The 26,133-nt window shown below is 39.2% G+C and overlaps 1 long non-coding RNA gene across 1 annotated transcript; it reads right to left on the bottom strand.

Moving 5' to 3' along the window:
• Positions 1-16,820: 16,820 nt before the first annotated feature.
• LOC105737845 lies at positions 16,821-24,610 on the bottom strand. Its single transcript, XR_001113531.1, has 3 exons — positions 24,534-24,610; positions 20,075-20,202; positions 16,821-18,169 (listed from the first exon to the last, which is right to left on the bottom strand). It is a non-coding gene; the product is annotated as an uncharacterized LOC105737845 (long non-coding RNA).
• Between the last annotated feature and the right edge of the window lie 1,523 nt (positions 24,611-26,133).

Here is a 26,133-nt window from a genome sequence, read left to right as displayed (position 1 = left end):
CTGTTTTTATTAATCTTTCTTAAATGTACATATCGCTTACATTTATTTCAATGTTTAGTATTAGAAGTGTTTTGGTTTTTCTTTAGAAGTTTGGTGATGTTTTTGTGACCGGAAATAGGCCATAGAACATAACTTATTTATATCAATTAGCCTACAATAAAATTGGTTTTGTTTTTTGGCATTTCACTAAGTGAGGACTTAGCCATATTTGTTTGTTTTAATAAAAAATATAATTGCTCCTCCATCTCTTTAAGTATAATTGACCCTCTAGGAGAGGGGGCATGGTTAGACTATGGCTTTGAATGTCGTTTGGGTACAAATGGGTGTTAAGAATCTATCTGCTCTGAGGATTCAGGTACCAGTTTGAGAAATGCCAGGCTATGCAGTACTGCTCCTTTAATGGAGGTTACAGAGCCATAGACGGCCATGTGACTGGAGTGTTACCAAGGGAATTTGTGCACTCAGTAAAAGGTTAGACTAGAGGAGGCTTAATGACTGCTAGTTTTCTATGGCATTAACATAACATAATGATTGAGGGTAAGGTTGTAGAGTCAGATGGGCCTGGGATTTGACTCCAACACCTGGCAGTTGTGTGCTTTGGGGCAAGTTATTTAATGTCTTAAAGGCTCAGTTTCTGAAAGAGTAAAGAGGAGTTAATTATACCTACCTCAGAATGGGTGTTGGAAGGATTAAATTAGCTGGCATACTGAAAGCACTTAGCTCAGAGTCTGGCACATGTTAAATGTTCATAAATGGCGGCCACTGTTGTGTTTTTTACCAAGGGGGCTCTGGGACAGGAGTGGAAATGAGCCCTCAGGCCATCTCCTTACACTTTCCTTCTCTGTGCTTGCTCCGCTCCTTGCTTTGCCCCAGTTGTAGGAGGTGATTGGAGCTCTGCCTGGCAAAACATGATGGACTGATGATGAGTCATTTCTTCTGCAGCAAATAAAAATGTTTTGCATCCTATTTCCTGCCTATGGTCTTGCACACCCTTGGAGGAACAGTCACCTGCACTGATACATTTCTTCCTCCCTCTAACTGCTCTGTAGGATGGGGTAATGGGCATGTTGTTGGCTGCAGCAAAAGGTGTCCACCAGGGCTTTTTCCCCTCTTAATACTATGTAGTAAGACAGGTAACAATTTGACCTTCTTATATTTATCACAAATAAGGAGAGCAAGTGATAAAGTATAGTAACGACATATGAATTCTACATAGAAAAAGAAAAAAGCCAGTGAGAAAGTGTTCTCTTTCTCTCTCTTTTTAATGAATCAGACATTGTAACCCCATTTCTTTGCTAACCAGTCATTTGTAATGCATAGAAATTTAGTCAGCTAGAGCCTGTCTTCCAGGTGAGCAGTGCCAAAACCAATCGATCATCTCTGATGCTGCTTCTGTAACTGTGCCATGGCACTAGCCATAGTTATGAACATTCTGCTGCTCTGAGCTGTCTCAGAACATTCCCCACAGGCCTTTGTGCCTTCTCATCATTATCAGTATTATCCTTGCGATCAAAATACATTAATTTTGTCTTCTGTTTGAAAAAGCATTGCACTAGGCAAAATTTGTGAACAGTCAGATCCCTGCCCCAAACAAATTTACACTAGAAAGATCACAGTAAGAGGTGAGCAACTCTGAATAAACATATTGCTCAAATAAGCAGTGTCACAATGACTCTTAGAATGGACTGTTCACGAGATAATCAGGCCTTGGGTAGGAAAACACATAAAACAGAAGGTTACTGTTGATTAATGTTTTATTTTTGCTGAGCCAGTTTGATTCCTGTAACTACCATTTCTGTGCAGCAAGAGGGGCTAGCAAAGACCTTTCTGATAAAAGTTCAAAAAGCCTTATTGTAAGAGTGACAAAAATGTTAGTGAGTAGAGTCCTTATCGTGGATAATGGAATAGTTCCTCTTGGTGGAAATGGGCTGTTCTGCCAAGGGAACTCAAGGGAGTGATTGGGAGGTTTTTGTATATTATGTAAGCAAGTTTATTTTGGGAGCTCAGGGCAGAGTGTGCTGCTGTCTTTAACCACATGTGCTCTGTTTCCATAATGACCACTGCTTTCCTGGGCTGTGTGGAGCATCATCTACATTAGCGCCGGGTGAGCAGCCACGAAGAGGTGGTAGGGCACCAAAACTAGTGAGATGCTCCGATGATGCTTGTTGAACTCTGCCTAGAAGTAAACATCTGAATTTGGAAATGTAAAGATATTACCGGTTAAACCAATCCATTGCATTTGGATTCCCATTCACAAATGCATCCAAAAGCCCCTTACGATGCTCAGCTTTCAGTCTCTGAGTAAAAGTCTCTATCTTTTGTAGTTTATTCACTTAAAATAAGTATTGACCAGAAATTGTTTATGAACTCATAGTGCAAATTCTGTAGTCCTCAAACTTAAAACCCTAAATAGTTATGGCTTTATATTTTGAAAGTTCGTGTCCTTCCTAGGATTTTCTCAGCTCTACTGCTGCCTACTTCCTTCTTCTTTATATTGTTCTGCAGCCTGCATTTTTCTGAATATGTTTCTTTCATTTTCATGAAGCTGGTGCTTGATCTGATCTCTCCACTTTCTTCTTAAAATTGGTTTGGCAAGTATGAAAGTATAATTTTTACAATGGTAAAAATCATGATTCTCAGGCAAATGCAAAACAAGCACATGACAATGATTTTATTTAATTCATTAAATAATGGAGGGGGCAGGTAAAACAGTAAAACCAGCCCAAAAAGCACTGGAAACATGACATATATAGTCAATTCAACAAAGAAATGTTAGGATATAATTTCTGGGTTAGATACAACACTGGTTAATGTCCAGCAGGTCCATTGGTTCACACTGGTAGTCTATTTACTCTGGATTAAACTTATTTATGTTTCTAGTAATAAAAATGTCCATGTTGGCCATTACAGAGTTGTAAATTGTTGTAAAAAGTACAGCCTAGCACTGTACTGAAAGTACACCCAGTAATCTCCTTTCAAAATATTGGAATAATATTTTTAGACACAATCTAGAGTCTCTCACATTGCAAAAATAAAAAAAGAAAGAAATAAAAAAACAAAAATATTCTTTTCCTCAACCCAATTCATTTCTTCCCTATTGCTGTCATCCCCTTTCATAGCCAAAGTAGTAGAAAGAGTTGTCTAGTTTCACTGGCTTCATTTCCTCACCTCTCACTTACTCTCCAGTCCACTCCAATATGAATTCTAGCGCCATCATTTCTTTCTCATCTTCTGCTGTGGTCACCAGTGACCTAAATCTTTCTAGATTCAATGGATGTTTTTTATTCCTTATCTTATCCGACCTTTCAGCAGCTTTTGAATTTAACCACACATTCCTTGATACATTCTCTTCCTTTGGCTTCTGGGCGCTAATACTCTACTGGCTTTTCGCCTGCTTCTTAGGATCCTTCTTCTCTGTCTCCTTGGCAGGCTTATTCTGTACTACTCTGCCATTAAGTGTTGAGATTTCTCCATGTTGGGTTCTAGACCCTCCTCTGTTTTTCAGTACTTTCTTCTCAGACACCACCCAAGCTCATAACTTCAGTTATCCCCATTTGCAGATGAAGCACACATTTGTTATCTCCAGGCTACATACTTCTGCTCATATACCTGCCTGCTTGCTTGACACCCTCTTTTGAATTCCTAGAGACATTTCAAGTTTAATCAGGATAAACCTAAACTTATGAATTCCACTCTCCAACACCCCTAATTAAAGCAAGTCTTCTCCCAGTGTCCCTATCTTAGACAATACTACCTACTCAGCAATGCAAGCAGCTACCTAGGGAGAAACTGAGACTTATCACTCTCACCAAACCCTGTTGCCTTCAGACTCACTGTGGATGTCTACCTCCATGCAGAGCTGCTCTCCAGAGTTCAAAGAAATGGCCTTTAGAATTTATTTTTATTTATTTACTTATTAATTTCTTATTTTTTATTTCAGATAGGTTTTTGGGGAACAGGTGGTGTTTAGTTACATGAATAAGTTCTTTGGCAGTGATTTCTGAGATTTTGGTGCACCCATCACCCTAGCAGTGTACACTTTACCCGATGTGTAGTCTTTTATCCCTTGCCAACCCCCACCCTTTCTCCCTAGTCCCCAAAGTCCAATGTATGATTTTTATACCTTTGCATCTTCATAGCTTAGCTCCCGGGTATGAATGAATAAATATGATGTTTGTTTTTTTGTTCCTGAGTTACTTCACTTAGAATAATAGTTTCCAGTTCCATCCAGGTTGCAGTGAATGCTCTTATTTGTTCCTTTTAATGGCTGAGTAGTATTCCATGGTGTGTGTATGTATGTGTGTGCGTGTGTGTGTGTGTGTGTATATATATATATACACACAAAACATATAATATTTTCTTTATCCACTTGTTGATTGATGGGTATTTGGGCTAGTTCCATATTTTTGCAATTGCAAATTGTGCTGCTATAAACATTCATGTGCAAGTATCTTTTTCATATAATGACTTTTTTTCTCCGGGTAGATACCTAGTAGTGGGATTGCTGGATAAAACAGTAGATATACTTTTAGTTCTTTGAGGAATCTCCACACTGTTTTCCATAGTGTTTGTACTAGTTTACATTCCCACCAACAGTGTGAAAGTGTTCCCTTTTCACTGCATCACTGCCAAGATCTATTATTTTTAAATTTGTTTATTATGGCCATTCTTGTAGGAGTGATGTGGTATTGCATTGCGGTTTTGATTTGCATTTCCCTGATAATTAGTGATGTTGACCATTTTTCTGTATGTTTGTTGGCTCTTTGTATGTGTTCTTTTAATAATGGTCTATTCATGTCCTTAGCTCAGTTTTTGATGGGATCGTTTTTTTCTTGCTGATTTGTTTGAGTTCTTGTAGAGTCTGAATATTAGTCATTTGTTGGGTGTATAGTTTGTGAATATTTTCTCACACTCTGTAGGTTGTCTGTTAACTCTCCTGATTATTTCTTTTGCTGTGCAGAAGCTTTTTAGTTTAATTAAGTCCATTTATTTATCTGTTTTTGTTGCATTTGATTTTGGGTTCTTGGTCATGAAGTCTTAAAAGTTTGATTGTTTAATGTGCTAAATATGCGTAAGAAATGCTGGGTAGTTCAGATTCTACTGGTATACTTTGTAGTGTACATCCTAGTTCCAAATACATATGGGATATGCATGGGAGTCAGGGTTCCAAGGAAGAAGCAAATGTGTTTGTTCAAAAAGAGGCCAAAGATGGGCATGGCAGACACATTGTCAACTGGGTTGAGTTAGTTTTGCTTCTCCTTCAGGTATGGAGAGAAGAATTCAGGATCGTGTTCTAAAATGAGCTAGAGCAAACTCGAAGGAGATTTACTTTCTTGGATGGCATGTGGGCTTTGTTTTCACCACTGTCTGTCTAGGTCTAGCACAGTGATTAATGGGTCATAGGAGTCCAAAAAATGCCTGTTGAATGCATGAGTGAATGCATAGAATCAACCCGCCTGGAGATTGGGAATTAGAAAGTGTTTCCTGCTGGGCATGGTGACTTATGCCAACACTTTGGAAAGCTGAGGTGTTCCTTTTAAGCCCATTAGATCCAGACCAGCCTGGGAAAGTTAGTGAGACCCTGTCTCTACAAAATACTAAAATTAGCCGGGCATGGTGGTGCACGCCTTAGTCCCAGCCACTTGGGAGGGTGAGGCAAGCAGACTGCTTGAGCTCAGGAGGTCGAGGCCGCAGTGAGCTGTAATCATACCGCTGCACTCCAGCCTGGGCAACAGAGTGACAGCCTGTCTCAAAATAAAAGAAAATAGAAGAAAGAAAGAGAGAGGAAGGAAGGAAGGAAGGAAAGAAGGGAAAGGGGAAGAGGAGGGGGGAGAGGGGCATAAGAGAAGAAAGAAAGAAAAAGAAAGAAAGAAAGAAAAGAAAGGAAAGAAAAGAAAGAACAGAAAGAAAGTTTCCTGAAGGAGTTGGTGCCTGATGCAAGTTGTGAAGGATAAGTGGGAATTTGCCTGGAAAATGAAACAAGGGAAACTCCAGGTAGAGGATGCAGTATGAATATGAGCAAAAACCCTGGCCTGTAGTTTGTGGGAACTGAGAAATAGTGTTGCTAGAGCAAAAGAGGCACGTGTAATGAACAAGGCTGAAAAATAAACAGGAGGCAGATGATTGCTTCGTCTTCATCCAATAAGAGTTTTTTCTGAATTCCAAAAGTATTTCATACATAACACTTATGACACGACATCCTTATTACGTTCTTTGACATCTCTGTGGGAATGCAAGGGCAGGGTCTGATTGTTACTCACCTTTGTGTCCTCAGCTCCTGACTTTATCATTGATATAAATGGCAGGCAGCTGAGAAGGAAGAGGATTAATTAACAATCTTGCTGACTATTCCTTAAGCAAGAATAGGTGACACCTGGCATAAAAATAGAACATAGTCCAAATTGATGCTGACAAAAACTGTGTGGTAGAGGAGAAAAAGGATCTCTAACTCTCCTTTCCTCTCCCCAGGCCAGTGTGGGACGTATTTTGGTGTCATCTCTTTCCTTACATCAAAGTAACAAAACTAAAGTTGCTAAAGGTATCAAATCCAGAATAGAGGTTCTAGCTGATGCTTGCATAATCCTGGTGCCTGTAGTGATAAATTAACAGATATTAATGTTGTTTTTAAAAAACCATCCTATACTGAGCAGAATAATAGTAGAGATGAAGCCTGAAAATGACTTATTTTTACTTCCAAGAAAAGTAGAAACAAACAAATGTAACTTATGACTGAGTCCTTAGGAAGAAAGATAAAATGAAGCTTTATTTGTAATATGCACCTTGAAATTAAGGTAGCAAATATCCCAGATCTTTATAAGATGTTTTTTCCCTCCTCTAATTATAAAAAATACTAATATGTGTTCAGTATAAAGTATTAGGATGAAAGAAAAATTATGAAAAGTCTCACTAACTGGAGATAAACAGTTAATATTCTGTGCATATTCTTCCAGATAGTTTTAAATACAAACATAAACACACATATGCACACATGTGTTTTATAATAGAGGTTATGTTACACATGCTATTAAATAACCTGACTTTCTACCTTATTGTGTCAGAGATATTTTATAGTTATTTTTAAAGTTCGCATAGGATATAGTCCACATATGTATACTCTGTGATTTATTTGTCAATCATTCAACCAACAAATTTTGATTGAGTCTTACTTCACGCCAACAGCTTTTCTAGATATTGAGGCTATACCAGTGTACAGAATGGAGACCCTGTCATCAGGTTACTTTCAACTTGGCAACAGAGGAACAGAAAATGAACTCATAAATAAGTAAAATAAATTCAGGCATTAGTGAGCCTATAGAGGAGATAAAAGACAGGGATGTGCTAAAGAGTCATGAGAGTCACTTCAATTTCTGGTGAGATGGCAGACTAAATAGTCTCCAAATAAGCTCTTTTGTACTATTCCAACACACAATTCAGAAAGAATAGAGATTTTTTTTTGAATGCACAGCCAAACTAGCAAGAAAGTAAGGAAAATCCTAAAAATCAAAACATAAAAACTAAACGATTATTTAGAATAATACTTCGCACCGAATCTCGCTGAGGCCATCTACCAGTATGGAATTGTAATGGCAACACCCAGGAGAGGAGGCGAAGATGGAGCCTGTGCAAGGAGAAGCGTGAGAAGGGGAAAGTCCCATAAATTCAGGGCCCTGAAGTGCTATCCTCTCAGTGAAACTGCCTTTAAGGAGATGACGAGAGAACTGTTTCTTTGTTTTTAATTCAGGTGGAAGAAAAAAAATAATGGTCTCTCTTGAGAATTCATCACCACAGCCCTGCCCTTATGTGGGTTTGAGGTTTAAATTTATAACACCTGCATGAGCTGGGAAACCCTAAACCGAGAAATGAACACAGTAGTCCCAGTCTGGCACTGCCTGGGCACCTGGCCAAAGCCAAAGAAAATCCTCTGCTGAGTGTGAACTGAGGGCCTTCTGAATTCCAACAGGTTTTACTTGCTCAAGTAGCTCAGACGTATTGGAAGTCATATAAGAAACATGCCACCATGACTGAGATTCAAAGAACGTTGACAGTTTTAAATGCTCATATAAATGGAAAAACATCAATAATTAAAGACCTAAGTATACAACTTAATAAGTCAAGGGGAAGAAGACAGAAAGAAGAAAGAAAGGAAATCATAGAAATAAGTAAAATCATAGAAATAAGTAAAAACAAGGATATAATAAAGAGATTCAAACACACCAGAAAGTGGGTTATTTTAAGGCCTAATTAAACAGACAAACCTTGGCAAGAATTATTGACAAAAATGGAGAGAAGGTGCAAAGAATATTAGAAAGTGAAAGGGGTACAACACTGACATGGTAGAGAATAAGAAGAAGTTAATGTCACAGAATGAATTTATGACAGTACATTTGAAAACAGGTAAAATGGACGATTTTCTATAAAACCAAAACATAAAATTGATTGTAGAAGAAGTAGAAAACCTGAAAAGGTCTATTACTGTTCCAGAAATTGGACCACAATGTAAAAATCCACCCACTGAGCACACAATGAGAAAGTGCTGTGGGTAGTGGACAGGAGAAGGGTACCCTCATCTAGGCTCAAAGCCTTCCTCAACTGGTACGTTTCAGTTGAAACCTGAGTGGTGAGAAGAAGTGAGCTATGCAAAGGTCTTGAGAACAAAATTCCAAATGTAAGGAATATCAAATGCAAAGCATCTGAGGCAGTGAGAGAAACAAAAAAAGGCAGAGATAAATGAACAGAAATAAAAGTTAAATGAAACAAAAAAAAATAAAAGTCATACACTTGTAAATTCCTAAACAGCTAACATTTATTAAGTTCAAATCTGTGCAAGTCACAGAGCTCTGAGTTTTATATACATGATTCCCAGTCCTCAAACATCTTTGCAAGGTAGGTTCTATCCCCATTTTGTAGAAGGGTTAGCTGAGGCTTAGTGAGGTTAAAGAAAGTGGCCCACAGACACAGAGCTATTGAATAGCACATCCAGGACTCAAACTGGTCTGATATGTAAGCCCGAGGTTTGAACCACTTGTGCTGTGCCTGAGGAGAAAGTGCTAAAAATAAATGCCAAAAGCTGGAGCAAAGGCTTTCATGTGTGGTCACTGGTTCAGCAGCGTCGTCATTTCCTGGGACACTGATAAACATACAACTTCTCAGATTCTCAGGCCTCATCCCAGTGGGGGGGTTGTGTCCAGTAATCTGTGTTTTAACAAACCCTTTAGGTGATAACCTCTGATCTAGAACAACTAGAAAGGTAGAATGTGGTGACGACAATGACACGGACCTAAGAGTTAGACAAACTGGACCCCTGGTTTGAGTCCAGCTCTGCCACTTCCTTAAATATGATCTTATATATCACTTAAAATTTCTTAGCCTTGGGTCGCTTATCCATAAAATGGAGATAATTATGGTATATACATTCAGGTTTTTGTGAGCATCAAGTAAAAATAAATGTAAATATTAGTAAATCAATGCCCTGGCACATTAAGTGTTCAATACATATTTGCTGGTATTCCTCTCCCTGTCATGCCTGGAGTCTGTCTTCCCTTAGCCTTTCCACAGCTGCTCTGCATCCTCACTTTGCACTGGGGAAGAGGAATTAGAAAGATGGAACTATCTGGAGTCTTTAAATCCAGGTGAAAGATGATAGTATAATATAGTAACTATACTAGAGCAATAGGAGTGGAAAAACAGAGAAGGGGAGGACTCAAGAGTGGTGTCTAAGGAAGCACGGTTGGAGCTTGGTGCCTGATCACATGTGGGGAACAGCAAAACAAAAAGAGATGACTCTGGGCCTCTAGTTTGGCTGATAAGTGAACGGTGGTTCCAGTGAGAAAATAAATTTAGCTGCAAGAACAGGCTTGGGGTTATGATAATGTGTTCATATTTATATTTAGACAAGTGAGTGTGAAGGTGTGTGGGTGGCAGACAGAAAGAGAGAGAGAGAGAGACTGGAACTATAATATCAGTTGACAACGTGATCTTCCTTGTAATGGAAATTGCCACCTTCTTTCTGTGGGCACCAATGTGATGGAGAAGGGTGCTACTTGCCAGCCAGCAGGACTTGCTGGTCATGCCACGTTCTGTTGATACCCAGCAATCATGGCTAGGGCTAAGTACAGCCTTAACACAAGGAAGTGTCATTCCGGAGACAGATTGTGGGAAGGGAATGAAGCAATCACTAATGAATAGGCTAATAGGACTTGATGAGCAGTGAAAATCAATGAGGTACAAACTGCCTGCCTTAAAAAATGAGCAAGGTAAAAATGGAAGAATGCCAAACCACAGTTTATCTCCAGTCTGTGCTAGTCCTCACCTACTGAAACAGAATTCACACTAATCTTGCACCATCCCTATCATGGTCATGGGTCATGATTATGGATTATGGGTCATAGTCATCAGTTCAGTTTATCCAATTCCATAATATTAATTATGCATCTAAGTACTGTGGGCTAAGATACATAATTTATATTAATTATGGGCTAAGTACTGTGCAAGACACAGAGAATGCAATTTTTGCTACTCTTCTTCCTCTGCATCATCATCACTATTATTTTATCACTCAACATTACCTATAAAGTGCCAATAGATCTCTTTAGCTGCTGCCTGTCTTGCAAAATTGAATCACTGTACTCAATTAAGACTCTTTGTTATTTTTATCTGTCCTCCAGCCAGCACATGCTGTGTCTGTGTCTGTGTCACTTTACACCATTATCTCTAGAACAGGGAGCATCCATGACATCTGAAGCTCAAACTCTCTTGAGTACAATTCTCAGGATCTCTGTGGCCAGGCTTCACGCTAGGCTCATGAGTGTATTAAAGGAGGTCCAAATCCACAGGAATGAAGGCATTGATGCTGACTGAGATCTCCCACCCTGATTTCCTACCTAAGAAAGCAAGTGAAAAATAAGCCCTTCCCAGACAAACCCAAAGCCCTTGGAGTGCAGGCAAATCCTCCTCTGGACACAGATACTAAAGGATTCTGAGTTGACAAGATGAATTTAGCTGCTTCTACATCTTAAATAGTGTCACACAGTGAAATGATCAGTAGATTAGAAGCCTTGTATTCAGTTCCCAGCTGTGCTTCCTTGGGTAAATCAGTGCATTTTTCTGGGTCCCAGCTTTCTTACCTGTAAAAATGGCCACATTCAAAGCAAGCCAGTGTTTTAGTTTCTAAGCTTCTCCATAACTTAGTTACTCACTAACTGCTTTAAGTAAAGAAGGCACAAATTAATGTTTTACATTTTCAGAAATGTATATCCCTGCCCAATGCCATATCCCTTATTGGTGGTCTAAGTTGCTTGTTTGCATCTGAAGGCCCTGGGCAAGCCACACATAGATTTCTTTGTTTAAGAGAAGAAGCACATGATAGTCCTTTGTCTGCATAGAGGTGGATTCTAGCATAGAAGCCACGCCCCACATGGGGCCTTTGTGGTGCTCTGTTGTCTACCATGGATCCTCTGATGCGTGACTGCCTGATAGGACCATTAGCAGGCTGAACCTCCTGATTTTTCAGTGTTTGTGCCTTCTGGTTTCAAGGCTGCCGCTTCTCTTGACAAGTGGTGTCTGTAAATACGCAGACCTCTGTGTCTGCCTGGATTTCTGAAGTAATGCTTTGACTAACCCATCCACTTAATGCTCCCTGGCTCCTGGTGGCTCCTCACACTTGTCCCAGATCCTGGGAGACTGCCTCTATTCCCAACGCACTTGGTTAGCTCAGGCCCAACACCTTGGCCTGTGTCTATGACTCACTATCTCCCACTGTCAAGATAACATGCAGGTAGGATTATACAGAGTGGTTCTTGCCTGAAAGAGGCTGTTCACTCAGTTGGAGGCTGAGAAGAGTTATCAATATTAATTACTAAAGCTGTATTCATCTCTTGCTATTTGGTGTGTTCTAAAAACCCTACTAGGATAAAGGAATGGAAAGGATTTGAACTTGTTCCGCCTTCTGATTAAAAACGAGCTTAAGAAATTTGCTCTAGTTTAGACCTATGCTTAAGGTCTAGCACCGCCACCTTTATTATAGGAGGCAACTTCAGCTAAGCAAAATGAATCAGAACTGCATATTGTAAGCAAGGAATATTACTTGTGTCATTTTTGGCTGCCAACAAAATACCGGGAAAATTACAAAGTAATAGTTACCTTTGTGAAAGAGAATAAGAAATAAAATTAACTTTTTATGCCTAAGGAAAAGCTTTCCATTCCTGTTATTTTTATAGGGCAGTACAGGAGCCTTCTGTGAGTCTTGGCACCAGATATCACATAAACAATCATTTGCACACACTACGAATCCAAAAGATTCTGGTCCTGCAGTCTGCATCTATTACCTTCACAGGAACACAGAAAGAGTTTTTTTTGTTTGTTTGTTTGCTTTTTTGAGACGGAGTCTCGCTCTGTCGCCCAGGCTGGAGTGCAGTGGCGCAATCTCTGCTCACTGCAAGCTCCGCCTCCCAGGCTCACGCCATTCTCCTGTCTCAGCCTCCCAAGTAGCTGGGGACTACAGGCGCCCACCACCACGCCCAGCTAATTTTTTGTATTTTTAGTGGAGACGGGGTTTCACCGTGTTAGCCAGGATGGTCTCGATCTCCTGACCTCGTGATCCACCTGCCTTGGCCTCCCAAAGTGCTGGGATTACAGGCGTGAGCCACCACGCCTGGCCGAGAAAAAGTTTTAATCAGATTTATTTTATATGTAGAAATTGCCTCTTTTGTCAGCAGGAAGGAAATCTAGTCAAATGGATAATCTTATAAAAAGCAACATAAGCATGTCTAGAACCAAATCATACCCTATAAGACTCAGCCTTTCTTTTCTCCCACTTGCCCCCAAATTTACCACACAAACTTGGAAATGACCTGCCTTCTCATTGCTTAAAGCACTGACAGGATCCCACAGAAGAGGAGAAAAGTTGTTGTCCAATTAAGCTCCGCGTGTGCGTTCAACTCCTGTTGAAAAATTTAAAGAAGAAAAGGCTTCAGGCGGTAGTGCAACTTTTAACATGTCTCCATAGCCTTTCCTACTTTACTTCAGGGTCAAAATCTGTAGGGTCTAGACAGGGCACTGATGGAGCATCCTGGAGCTTGTAGAAGGTTGTCTGTCTGGAGCTGGGAAAAGTCCACAGACTAGGAAAAAGATATATATTATTATAAGGAATTGGCTTCCATGATTATGAAGGCTGAGAAGTCTCAAGATCTGTGGTCAGCAAGCTGGAGACCCACCCAGGACAGCCAATGGTGCAGTTCCAGTCTGAGTCTGAAGGCCTGCAAAACAGAAGAGCCAATGGTTTCAGTCTGAGTCCAAGTCTGAAGTCAGGAGAAAACCTATTTCCCAGCTCAGAAACACCCTCATAGACACACCCAGAAAAATCTTTAACCAAATACCTGGGAACCCTTTAGTCCAGTCAATGTAACATAAAAAAATTATCCACCACATGGAAACAGTAAAGAAATGTAAGATATGATTATAAATTCATTGATTCAGTTCAGTTTAGGACCAGATGAATTCACAGATGAGAAAACATGCTCAGATTGGTGTGGCTCACTTTGACAACGATTTATTTCTGGAGAGCCTATCACTGACCTGGCCAGTATTTCAGGCAGCCAAAGGAGTTTGCCTTATTCGGGCCCTACACAATGAGAAGATTAAACTGTAAGCTCCTCTGGGAGTAATGACACATCCTGTACTTTAGTTCTGGCATATGAAGACACTGTAGAAAAACCTAAATCTCCTTATTTTTAGCTCTGAGCTATCTTTGTTATGTTTTGTCTAGCGGCCAGCATGGTGTTCTGTTTTGGAAAGGAGCAGGAAGGTGAGGGGGTCAAGAACAAAATGCAAATATCTTTGAATGGTGTTTGTGATGAGCAGCCCAGGTTACTTCTAGGTGAATTGTGGTGGTCATTTTCATTGAGTAGGTGACAAGTGTCTGAACCCCATGGCAAAAAACAGAATTTTGCAACCAAAAATTTGGATTCAATTCCGGCTCTGCCATTTCCTCCTAGCGAGAATTTTAGCATGTTCCTTAACCTCTCTGAGGCAAATTTTATTCATCTGTTAAACAAGGATAATAATACTTGTTTGTCTTCTTGTCTTATGCAGTATTTAAGAAGGTCAAAAAAAGATAATGAAAGGGATTTGTAAATATAATGTAGAATGTGAAATAAATACATCCACTCTGCAAACATTACTTGACACAAGGACGAATTAAGCAGACTTCAGCTCTCAAAAATTTAATAATCTAATCTAATAACCATCTATGTGTGTGCTTGTTTACAAGGGAAAGCATACTCACTGAGGTCTGGGGACCAAGGGTAAGTGGTAAATGATGCCTAGAGAAGCAACTTTAAAAGCAAGGGCAATAGAAATAACCAGTCTCATAGATTAAATTCCTTTCAGATTTGGTGCCCAGAAAACAAGTACAGGCGTGGGTGGAGGGTTGGAAGAGTTTCTATCAGAAGCAAAGTAAATACCTATGATATGGTTTGGCTGTGTCCCCACCCAAATCTCACCTTGAATTGTATCTCCCAGAATTCCCACATGTTGTGAGAGGGACTGAGGGGAAGGTAATTGAATCATGGGGGCCAGTCTTTCCCGTGTTATTCTTGTGACAGTGAATGTCACGAGATCTCATGGGTTTATCGGGTTTCTGCTCTTGCATCCTTCTCATTTTCTCTTGCTGCTACCATGTAAGAAGTACCTTTTGCCTCCCGCCTGATTCTGAGGCCTCCTCAACCACGTGGAACTGTAAGTCCAATTAAACTTCTTTTTCTTCCCAGTCTTGGGTATGTCTCTATTAGCAGTGTGAAAACGGTCTAATACAACCTATTCTGTTCATCTCTGTATAACTCAGAACTTTGAGAGTTCAGATCCTGTGCTTGTGGTCTACTTTCTAAGTATCAGTCTTTCTTCTTTCATTATCACTTTCTAGGAAGTCCAATAAGAAAAACTGAAATTGAGATTAGAAAATCACTTTGACTTCAAAGGGGGTATTGGATGGCCTATAGTTTTTATTCATCTAATGATTCTTAGTTCAAGTATGAATATACAGATATATTTTAAATTGTCCTATCGCCATTTAACATTAATACACAAATGTGTCTATTGATTCTAGACTCTCACCTGTTTAACAGTGAGAAGACCAGTCTTACAGATCCCTCTTTAACTATTTCCAGGAATCTGTGGGCATACACGCATATATGCCTAAGCCAGGGTTTCCCATTTCTTGCCAATGCTGGCCAGCTAATTCAATATATTGGAAGCTCTGAAGTTAAAACTTCATTCTTAAAACTATATTTTCATTGTGACAGCCTGCTTTTACAGAGTTGCAAGTTAATGATGCCCAATATGATGGAACTGGAGCATGATAGCTGTGCCTCAGGATAGGAGATCTTGCCACTGCCCTTATAAAGTGAGTAGGGACACTGCAGTTTTAAGCTTAGCTGGGTATTGAGAAAGGAATCCCAGTAAGGATACCTGATCCCAATGTGCTATAGTATTTAATGCTATGATATACTTCAATAGATACACTTATTTTTTTTTCTAGGTGAGCAACACAGTGGTAGGATGCCAGAGTCAGGATTTCTATGATATCCTCCACCACATTTAATTTAGACCCTTTACTCACCTACAATTCTCAGGCTTGCTTTTGGTTTAGGTTTATTTATTCTTTTAGTGCAGTCTTTTTTTCTAAATTGATTTTTAATTGACAAATAATAGTTGTGTCTGTTTATGGGGTACAAGGCAATGTTTTGATCTATGTATCCATTGTGGAAAGATTCCATCAGACTAGTTAACACTTTATCATCACTTCACCAACTTACCACTTTTTTTGTGGTGCGAATGTTTAAAATCTTTTCTTTTAGTAATTTTGAAATGTACAACATATTATTAACTATGATCACCATGCAGTTGCAATAGATCACTACTCCAGTTTAACTGAAACTGTCCCCTTTGATCAACATCTTTCCTTTTCCCTCCTTTTCCCCCCACTTCTTAGCATCTGGTGACTACCTTTCTGCTCTCTGCTTCTATGAATTTGACTTTTTTAGAGTCCACCTATGAGATCATGCAATATTTGTCTTTCTGTGCTTGGCTTACTTTATTTAGCACAGTATCTTCCAGTTCCATCCATATTGTTACAAATTACAGAATTTCCTTCCTTTTAAGGCTGTACAGTATTCCACTGTGTATATACCACATTCTCTTTATCCATTCATCTCCTGATGGACACTTAGGTTGCTTCCATACTTTGGCAATTGTAAGAAATGCTGAAATGCATAGATTTACTTTTTAAAGACTTATCCCCTCTGTTGGGGTTATCTCAATATATCTGATACATTTGATGACTGTATCCCAAGGGTTAACACACTTTAATTCAGCATGTTCTTCAGATGCAGTGTAAATTAATGGATGATAATAGATTTGCAGGAGATGGGATGTTGCCTTTCTACACTCTACTAGGTGAGCCCTAGCTCCAGCCTAACCAAAGCCCATGTTACTATTCTCAAACCACTGTAGGGTTTGTTTTAATTTTTGGACACAGTAAGCTCTTTTTTTTGTTACAGGGACTTTGCACTTATTTTTTTCTCTTCTGGGAACCCTGTGTCCCTGATGATTGCTCAAGTCTCAGCTTAACTGTCACCTCCTGAGAGAGGCATTTTCTTTCTATTGTATTACTGTATTTATTTATTCTTTAGCACTTTTCATAGTCTGCATTTATTTTGTTTATTTCCCTGTTCCCTTGTTTCATGTAAGAGCCACAAGAGCAGCAGCTTTGCCTGTCACCACTACATCCCAGGGCCTAACACAGTGAAGGACAGAATACATAATAATAACAGTTAACATTTATTGGGCACTTAACTATTTGTAAAGTACGGTACTAAGTACTTCTACATCTATTAACTCATTCAGTCTTAATTTGCTCCTTTTTTACAGATGAGGAAGCTGGAACTTGTAGGGGATTTAAGAACCTAGCCACACATCAAGCACTTGGTAAGAGATGAAGCTATCTATGGTTTGGTGACTACAAACTTTCAGTTTTACATTATTCTGCCTCTCCTCATCTGCTTCTGCAGGTGGTCATGTTAGCACAGATCAAGGTCATGCCATGGTGCCAGTACCTTTTATCTTTTTAAAAGTTATCTCAAGTTGTAGTCATTTGCCTTTGAAGAAAACTTACTATTTTCCCCTCTATCTAGCATGATGTCTTACATATGGGGACCATGTCCTAGGTCACCAAAGGTGTCAAAAGGCTTTTCAGCCCGGGCTTTCCAGATCTGTGCACATGTATCCTCTCCAGAATGACCAGTCACTGGTAGGGGGATGGTCGTGCCTCTCTTGCTCATTCTACAGGCCACAGACCACTGCCAGAGGCTTTTTTCCTCTCCACGTGTAAGCCTTCTTATTTCTCTCATCTGGGTGGTTTCTGTTCTGATGTTACAAATTTTTTTTCTCATTCTCTTTGTGTATACTATGTAAGCTGATTTTTCCTCAGTGTCTGCCTGCCATACTGACACCAGCTCCGTCTGCACTTAATGCCCCCCTATTACTCCACATGTGATGGGGCCGCCAACTGCCCAGACTTTAGAGGGACTGGAAAGAGATGGTTTCTTTTTTACCGTGTGATACCCTTTTTCCATTCCCCAGTAAGCTGTTCCTCCAATGCTGTCTCTGGGGGACATGTTGCTACTCTTGCCTGGAGCTGCACTGGTTACTTGGTCTGGGCTCATGTACAGCTCTAATTCAATTTACAACACAGTTACATAACTGTTCCCAGTCTCCAGTTGACCTTGATGTCAAGCAGCGGTCAAGTTGTACCAGCCCAGAGAAAGGAGGAGAAATCTCTGGTCAGCCCTTGAGAACATTTTAGCTGGGGTTCTGGAATGGAATGTGGCACCAAAAGGCCAAACCAGACCAGTAAATTCTTTGGAAGGTTGAGAAGTGAGTGTTGTTGATTTTTGTAAGACGGATGCTGTTGACTTTCAGGGCAATCCTGTGTCACTCAGGATTGTGTTCTTGGACCAAAGATTAGGGCGCTGTCCTCTTTTCCCATGAATCGCTGTAAGTGGATGAGCCTTTCGACCTCAATGGGAAGTGCTCCTAGGAGTGTCTTGGCTTGGAAACTTCTCAAGGACAAACCTTTAGCACATTCTTTTCTGAAGAGTTCTGGTTCTACTCAGTTCTAAATAGCGACAAGAATAGCTAAGTTTTGCTTCTGTTCTTAATAAAGCCAGGAAGACAGGGGTTTCAGCAAAAACAAAACAAAACAAAAACAAAAATACAAACTAAATCCTGGGCAAATCAGTCAAAATTTCAGAAATTCAATAGTATGAAAACCCTCTAGGAGCAAGTACTCTGTTTCTTTTGTTCTCTGCTATATCTTTACACCATGAATAATATCTGGTATGGACTAGGTACTCGGAGAATATTTGTTGGATGATGTATAATAGGATTTGTGGATTGTGACAAGTGATCTTTTTCTAGTTAATCTGGCAAAGGCTACCATACTAGAGATTTTCAGAAGTCTGTTTTACATATTTTAATCATATGTGTGTCTGTGCAAATATAATGCTAGATAAGTATTCTACAAATGTATGCATACAAATGTCTATATCTATCATGATTAATGATCATTAACTGGTTACTCATCTATGATAAGCACATTAGTAGATTGTGCCTGGGTTTAAAGATTGCCTTAAATAAACACTTTTCGTTTATACTAATTTGACTATCCTCATTGACAGAACTAGATTAATGAGACTTGTGAGATTTATGCAGTTACAAAAGGTTCCTTGCTTAGAAGGACCTCATACTTGGTTTAGTGCTCTTCAAATTCATAATAATTTTTGAACAAGATGACCCTATATTCATTTTACACTGGACCCCACAAAGGTAATTTATTATGACTTATTGGCTTATGTTGCATTATATGACTTATTGACTTATGTTGCTTATTGACTATGGCAACAACTAGGATAACATGTGATATGGTTTGGCTGTATCCCCACCCAGATCTCATCTCAAATTTTCACATGTTGTGGGAGGGACCCAGTGGGAAGTAATTGAATCATGGGGCAAGTTTATCCCGTGCTGTTCTTGTGATAGTGAATAAGTCTCATGAGATCTGATAGTTTTAAAAAGGAGAGTTCCCCTGCACAAGCTCTCTCTTTGCCTGCTGCCATCCATGTAAGATGTGACTTGCTCCTCCTTGCCTTCTGCTATGATTGTGAGGCCTCCTCAGCCATGTAGAACTGTAAGTCCAATTAAACCTCTTTCTTTAGTAAATTTCCCAGTCTTGGGTATGTCTTTATCAGCAGCATGAAAACAGGCTAATACATCATGCATATCAAGAAAGGATTAATCTACTATTACTTCAAGACATTAACTGATTAATTAACTTTACTAATGACAAATGCACCAAATATATATTCTTTCAAAAAGAATAATCCAGAATATAATTCATGAATTCACTGGTAGCTCTTCTCTGCTGTGAACTATCTCTGCTTTAACAATCTTTGCCTTCCAAAATTCAATAAATGTAATAGGCCATAAATATTCATAAATCATCCATATTGCTTATCTTTTTTTGACAGCACAACCATTCTCATTTCTGAAAATTCCTATTGTTTGGTCTGTATCACATTTTAGTACTTGATAAAAATCAATGTTGAATTTGAATACATGCTGCAATCTAGTTCTTTTCAAAGGGTTTCCACATCAAATGATTTTCAAAATCTTGCTCGCCAAAAAGTGTAGATAGGACAACATATATAATGCTAATTTTTAAAATATTACGTAGCCCGAAACTAGGCATATAATAGCCAATGAGTAAATACCTAATTAAGTAAATTGAACTAACTAGCACTTAGTAATTTCCTATGTGCCATGCAGGAACATACACATAATAATTTTCATGTATCTTCTTTTAAGTAATGGTTAACTCCTAAACAGTTGTTTTTGCTCAAAAATTTTTAAAGTTGCCAAATATTAGATGGTAGCCTACACATGCTGCTTATATAAAAACAAATTCAAACCTCTTTGTATTTTTCAAAATAGAAAACTGAAGAAAATTTTTAAAAAGTCAAACCTTTGAAACACGTAGTGATCTTTCGGTAGATTTCATTTTTCCAATGTCACTTCATTTCAAAGCACACCAACCGCTCTGGCTTGGCTTTGCTGAACCATTTAACACCCACTTGCATCTCAGAAAGTTTTCTGTGTTTATAATTACAAAGGATATTTCATGACAACGTGTTTGTTGTTTATTTATTTATTTATTTATTACAAACATCAAGTCACTCAGCACGTTGGCCGAGCAGAGCAGGTTCATTCTCATGCACATCTTGATACATAACTGAAGTTCTTGCTTTAAGTTAAGTCGAGGCCAGATCCTCACAGCCAGACAGTTCTTAATTGCTTCATTTTTGAGATAGGGATTTTCTGAAATAAATTTTCTTGCAGAGGAGAAAAGATTTTAAAACTTTGCTTTCACTTCACACTGGGAACAAGGAACAAGCAGATGGAAAATAATGAGTTTCTTCAATACTGTCTTGGCTGGAGCAATATTTTCTTAGACTCCACCTTTTTTTACATGTTCCAGCAACACCAGAATCCTGTTTTCCATTAGTTTGATTCTTGTTAACTACACTTCATTCCTCTCTGGGTAGAGTAAATCACAGATGGAGTGCCATACCATCATGGTGCCCAGATAGAAAAAATGTTCGCAAACTTTGACATCGATAGAGAATCTAAAGTTTAAACTCATGCCACCATATGCATCCTAGCAAAAAGAGTAATCATTTATACTGTTCTTTTGAAAAGAGGCTAAAGTCTTTCATTTAAAATTTCTTCATTAAAAAACATTTCCATAGAAAACTAAAACTAAAAAAACACAGTGAAATAATGACTTACCACATGTAAGTGGACTAGAGTAAATAATATCTGAAAAGAATCAACTTAAAGTGTTTAAACAGCTATTAATTGTGTCGTAAAAATAATCTTAAGACTGCATGTACAGGCTTAAAGAAAAAAATTAGACCTGAGTGGAAAGCAGAAGGCATCTTAGAAGCATCTACATCTCCTATCATTTTCCACAAAGAAATTGCATAAAAATCCTCTCCTTGAGAAAATTCAATCCTCCACTTGCTATAGGCAAATAACCCTCTTTTCTTATTTTCAAGTTTCTCAAATTGGGATCCAGTTTAAGTGGCTTCTCCCAGATCATTCAGGTTTCCCTGGTTTTTAAAACATATTATCCCCATGAATGTTCTTCGTCATTCAAAACATGAAACACTTTCAGGAAATCCATATACATCCAATAACAATTACATAGTTAACGCACTCATTCCAAAGAGGAAAAGAAAAAAGAAAAAGAGAAGTTTAAAGGGATTGGCTAAAGTGGGTAATCTACTAGGATGTCAGGAACCAGTGATTCTCTGGTGAAACACCTCGAACACGTTCTTATTTTCAGTGAGGCTGAAAGCCTGAAGGGGGTTGAGCTGAGGAGGGTGGCATGAAAAAGCGATAAAGTGAGCAGGCTGGTACATGTCCAGTATGCAACTCTAACTGCTGATCAATGATCTCTAACCAACCATTTGGAAGAGTTGGTAACTTATCCTCTGATCTAGTGTAATTTTTCAAAGACACTGACGTCATTATGGGTAAATAAGAATTTGACATTGAATAACCACCTCCCCCCCAAGATTTAGGGAAGTGAAGTGGATTATGAATGACTGTCTGTGTCTATTTTCTGCTGCTATAACAGAATGCCAAAGACTAGGTGATTTATAAAGAAAAGAAATTTATTTGGCTCATGGTTCTAGAGCCAGGATTCATCTTGAGGCAAATTCTCTCCAGCTGTGAGCCTGTGAAATCAAAACAAGTTATCTACTTTCAAAATACAGTGATAGGACAGGCGTAGGATAGACATTCCCATTCCAAAAGGAAGAAATAGGCAAGAAGAAAGACATAACTGGTCTCAAGTAAGTTCAAAGCCCAACAGGGAAAACAATATTAAGTGTTAAAGCTGGAGAATAATCTCCTTTGACTCCATGTCCCACTTCCTGAATACACTGGGGTGGGAATTGAGCCCCCAGGGCCTCACATGGCCCCACCCCCATGCCTTTGCTGGGCTTAGCCCACTGGGCTCTCAGGCGTTGGTTGGAGTCTCTTGCTTGCAGCTCTCCTAGGCTAACATTGCACATTGACAGCTCTACGGTTCTTGGGTCTCAGTGGCCATCCCAATCCTATAGCTCCACTAGGCATCACACTAGTGGGGACTCTCTGTGGTGACTCCACTCTTGCAGCAGGTTTCTGCCCGGGGCCCCCAGATTATTCATGACATCCATTGAAATCTAGGTGGAGGTAGCCATGCCCCTAAAGCTCTTGCATTCTGCAAACGTACAGACTGAACACCACATGGATGCCGTCAAGGGTGGATTACTGCTTGCATGCTCCAGAGTGGCCTATACCATACATGGGCCTGCTTGAGCCCTGGCTAGGACAGTCAAGGAGAACTGCACTGGAATATAGGGAGGAGCAGATACCTGAGTAAGCTCTGATGAGACAGCCCATGAAGAGTGCCCTGGGCCTGTCCCCTGAAACCATTCTTCCCTCCTAGAGCTCTGGGCCTGTGATAGGAGGGCAGCCTCTAAGAGCTCTGAAGTGCCTTCAGGGTCTTTCTCTCATTGACTTGGTTAATAGCAGCTGGCTCCCCTCTATCCATGGGAATCTCTTTACCAAATAGTTGCTTGGCTACACTCTTGATTTGCTCTCCTAAAGATGTATTTTCACTCTTTACATGGCCAGGCTTTGAATTTTCCAAATCTTTCCATTCTGCTTCTGTTTTAATTATAAATTCTATCTTTAAATCATTCTTTTCCTCTCACATCTCACTGTATGTGTTTAAAAGTAGCCATGCAGTGGCCTGAATGGTTTGCTGCTTAGGTATTTTTTCTGCCAGATATTCTGTCATTGCTCTTAAGTTCTACATTTTATAAAGCCTTTAAACATACACACAATTTTACTGAGTTTTTTGCTACTTAATAACAAGGATGGCTTTTACTCCAGTTTCCAATACTTCGTTTCTTATTTCTGAGGCTTCATCAGATGGCCTTTATTTTTACAAACATTCTGGTCATAACCACTTAAGTAATCTCTAACAAAATTCAAATTTCCTTATAATTCTCCTTTTCATCCAAACCCTCACCAGAAACACCCTTAATACTTCACTGCACTACAGACTTTTTCTAGCCTGATTCTCCAAATGCTTTCAGCCTCTACCATTACCCTGTTCCAAAGCTACTTCTACTTTTACAGACATCTGTTCTAGTAACAGCCCCATTTCTCAGTACCAATTGTCCATTTCACAGGTGAATGAGTGATTCTTTCCTGTGGAGATGAGTGTTTGCAAGTATCTTCACATCATGACGTGTCTCACTCTTAAGGAAAATAAAAAAGCTTACAAAGCTTTTAAGGGTGCTTCACCCTCCAAATAAAAGAAATATATTGTATTTTATGATAAATGAAGGGCATCTGCAACCTGTATCTTACACAGGGTGAATCATTGAACTCATGTTTTTAAAAGGAAGAAAAATGGCTTGAAAGGAATTGTTTCAGAGTAGTAAAGTCATTTCCAAAGAAAACCAAATGAAAAATCAACCAAATTACACAGAGAAACTCTGCGCTGAGTAACTAATTAATCATGGTATCCAGGGGAGCCTATCTAGCTCTTGGTTTTCTGTGGTCTCAAAAATCGGTAAATAGAATCTTAGAGAAAAAAAAAGGCTTGTCAGGTGTGTTTTTGCTTGTTTTTAACAAAGGCAGCAATGCACTCAGGAGTCCTTAATTGAATTCACAAAGCCAGGCAATATGTTTAAATGTTATCATTGTAAAAGGTACATTAAGTATCAGAGCAGCTTTTTGAAGACAATATTTTTAAATAAAAAATACAATTTAAAGAGGATCATGGTCCAGTTGTGAAAATCCAGGGCTTTTCCTTACTCCAGCTATTTAGTGCAGAAAAGTTCATGATAATTATTAGAATGACAGGTAATGCTGAATTTCTACTATGTAACATGTTAGGAAATGAAGACTTCTTTGGAATTGAGGAACTTTAGAATCAACCAAGAGTTGTGCAAATACAAGGTCTTGGCTTCAAAAGGGAAATTTAGTTGTAATCAAATCCTGCTCCTCATTGTATTTTTTGGCTCTAGGTCATAGGGCTCTGTTGGAGGTGATGTTGTGCCATCATTCTAAGACATTCTACTATAACTTACTGAGTACTAAGTTTCTGTCCATATGCCTGGCCTTCCAGGTCATAAGACACAGACCCAGACCACCAGGAGGGTGCAGTGCAGTATGTGGTGACTGCTAAACCCCTCACATTAAACAAAACAAAACAAAAAACAAGTAATTATTGCTAAGCAAACATGAGCTTTTAAAAGGGCATTTATTATACAGAGAGGAATATAAAAAGACAAAAAGATATTAAAGCCTGGTAAATATTTCTATTCTGAAACAAATGAAAGTTATCATTTAAAACTCACAGAGAAAGCTCCACTTTGGTTTCGGTCATCTTTGGAAGAAAAGGAAGTTGGATTTTTCCATTAACACCTCACAGTGCCTTTCTCTCCATCCTGGGTGGTGGCCACGCCGCTGTCAGCCTCTTCACACGACTCAGCTGTGGTCAGGGTTGGCCCTTAATGTTGAATTTGGTGTGGTGCTTTCAACAGACTCATTCACTGGCGGATATCCTGCCACACAGAGAGAATTTTTTGACCAGGTTGTAGCAATTTTCAATAAAAGGACAAACATAAATGGAACTCTCTGTACTTTTTCATTGTAGAAATACTCAATGTTTAGTACTCAACTGATACATTATACTCTTCTCTGAACTGCTCTGCAGGATGCATGTTTAAATATGATATCTGGGTCCCCAGATAGACAGAACTAATGGCTTCTGATCAACTCTGAAGCTGCAAGGAGACTGAGTAGAGTCTTGCACAGCATCACAAGTAGTGGGGTGCATCCATCATCCCAATGTGCTAATAATGGTAGAATTTAGAGTGTCTAACCTGAAAACTTTCTGAGAACAAATGTTTCCTCTCTTAATGTTGGATTTTTCACAAACATTCTATGTGCATGTCTATCCATATGGACATCCACCATGATAGAAGCAGGAAAAAGTGCAGTAATTAAGGGGAGGCGCAGACTGAGAATAAACATGCAGAAACTGAGATCTAGAGCCAATAGCTGAAAAGTTATTTGGGGCAAAAGGCCAATCTCAGAACAAAGAAGAAGAGTTGAGGTTAGAGAACTTGTACTGTTCAAAGGAAAGAATTGACCAAGGACTAGCTATTCAGGATTCATTCACTCACTCACTCATTTGCTCTGTCACTCACTCATTTAGCAACACCGCACACGTATACTCATGGTGAATAAAATGCACCTGAGCTTTGTCTTCAGGCAGTTCTCATAGGACACAGTACGAGAGAGCACAGACAACCCAGTAAAGTACAAAAATGGTGAAATAGAGGCTGATGTAAGAACTCATATTATCTTACCTATGGAAATGCGCCTAAATTTCTCCTAGACTTACAGGAACCAACTCTCTGCCCTTACTGCTCTCACATCTACCATTTTAGACTCAATGAGATATAAGGCACATGGGATAGATACATTCAGATACCTGGCATATAAGATAAAGTGCTTTCTAATCTAAAATGCATTGTACATATTCTAATCTTTCCTTGTTGCTTCAGAAAGCCAAGTCTAGGAGAATACTGCTTAACCATGGGTTCAGTGTGTTTACACCTGTTTCTTAATGGGATGTAGTGATTCAAGAAAAAAGAAAGTGACATTCTTTGGTTTAAAGTGTCCAGGAAAAATTAGACTTTAGTGTGTATTTTCCCTTGATCCTTTCAGAAAATTTACAATTCATCTCCCAACAGTCAATTCAGCAACAAGTCTTAAGGATTCTCCCTACAAAGCATATCCTAGATCCCAAATGTTTCTCTTCCCACACTGCAGCCACCTTCACCTAAGGCACCATCATTTTGCACCTGGACTATTGTGGTAGCTTCATAACTGATCTACCTGCTCTCCCCATGACTGTCTCCCCAGGTCTCCATGAACTTTTGAGTGAGG

The sequence above is a fragment of the Nomascus leucogenys genome, chromosome 18 (genome assembly GCF_006542625.1).
Source record: "Nomascus leucogenys isolate Asia chromosome 18, Asia_NLE_v1, whole genome shotgun sequence".
Lineage (NCBI taxonomy): Eukaryota > Metazoa > Chordata > Mammalia > Primates > Hylobatidae > Nomascus > Nomascus leucogenys.
Note: the sequence above shows the minus strand (reverse complement) of the source record. Positions and strands in the feature narration are given on the sequence as shown.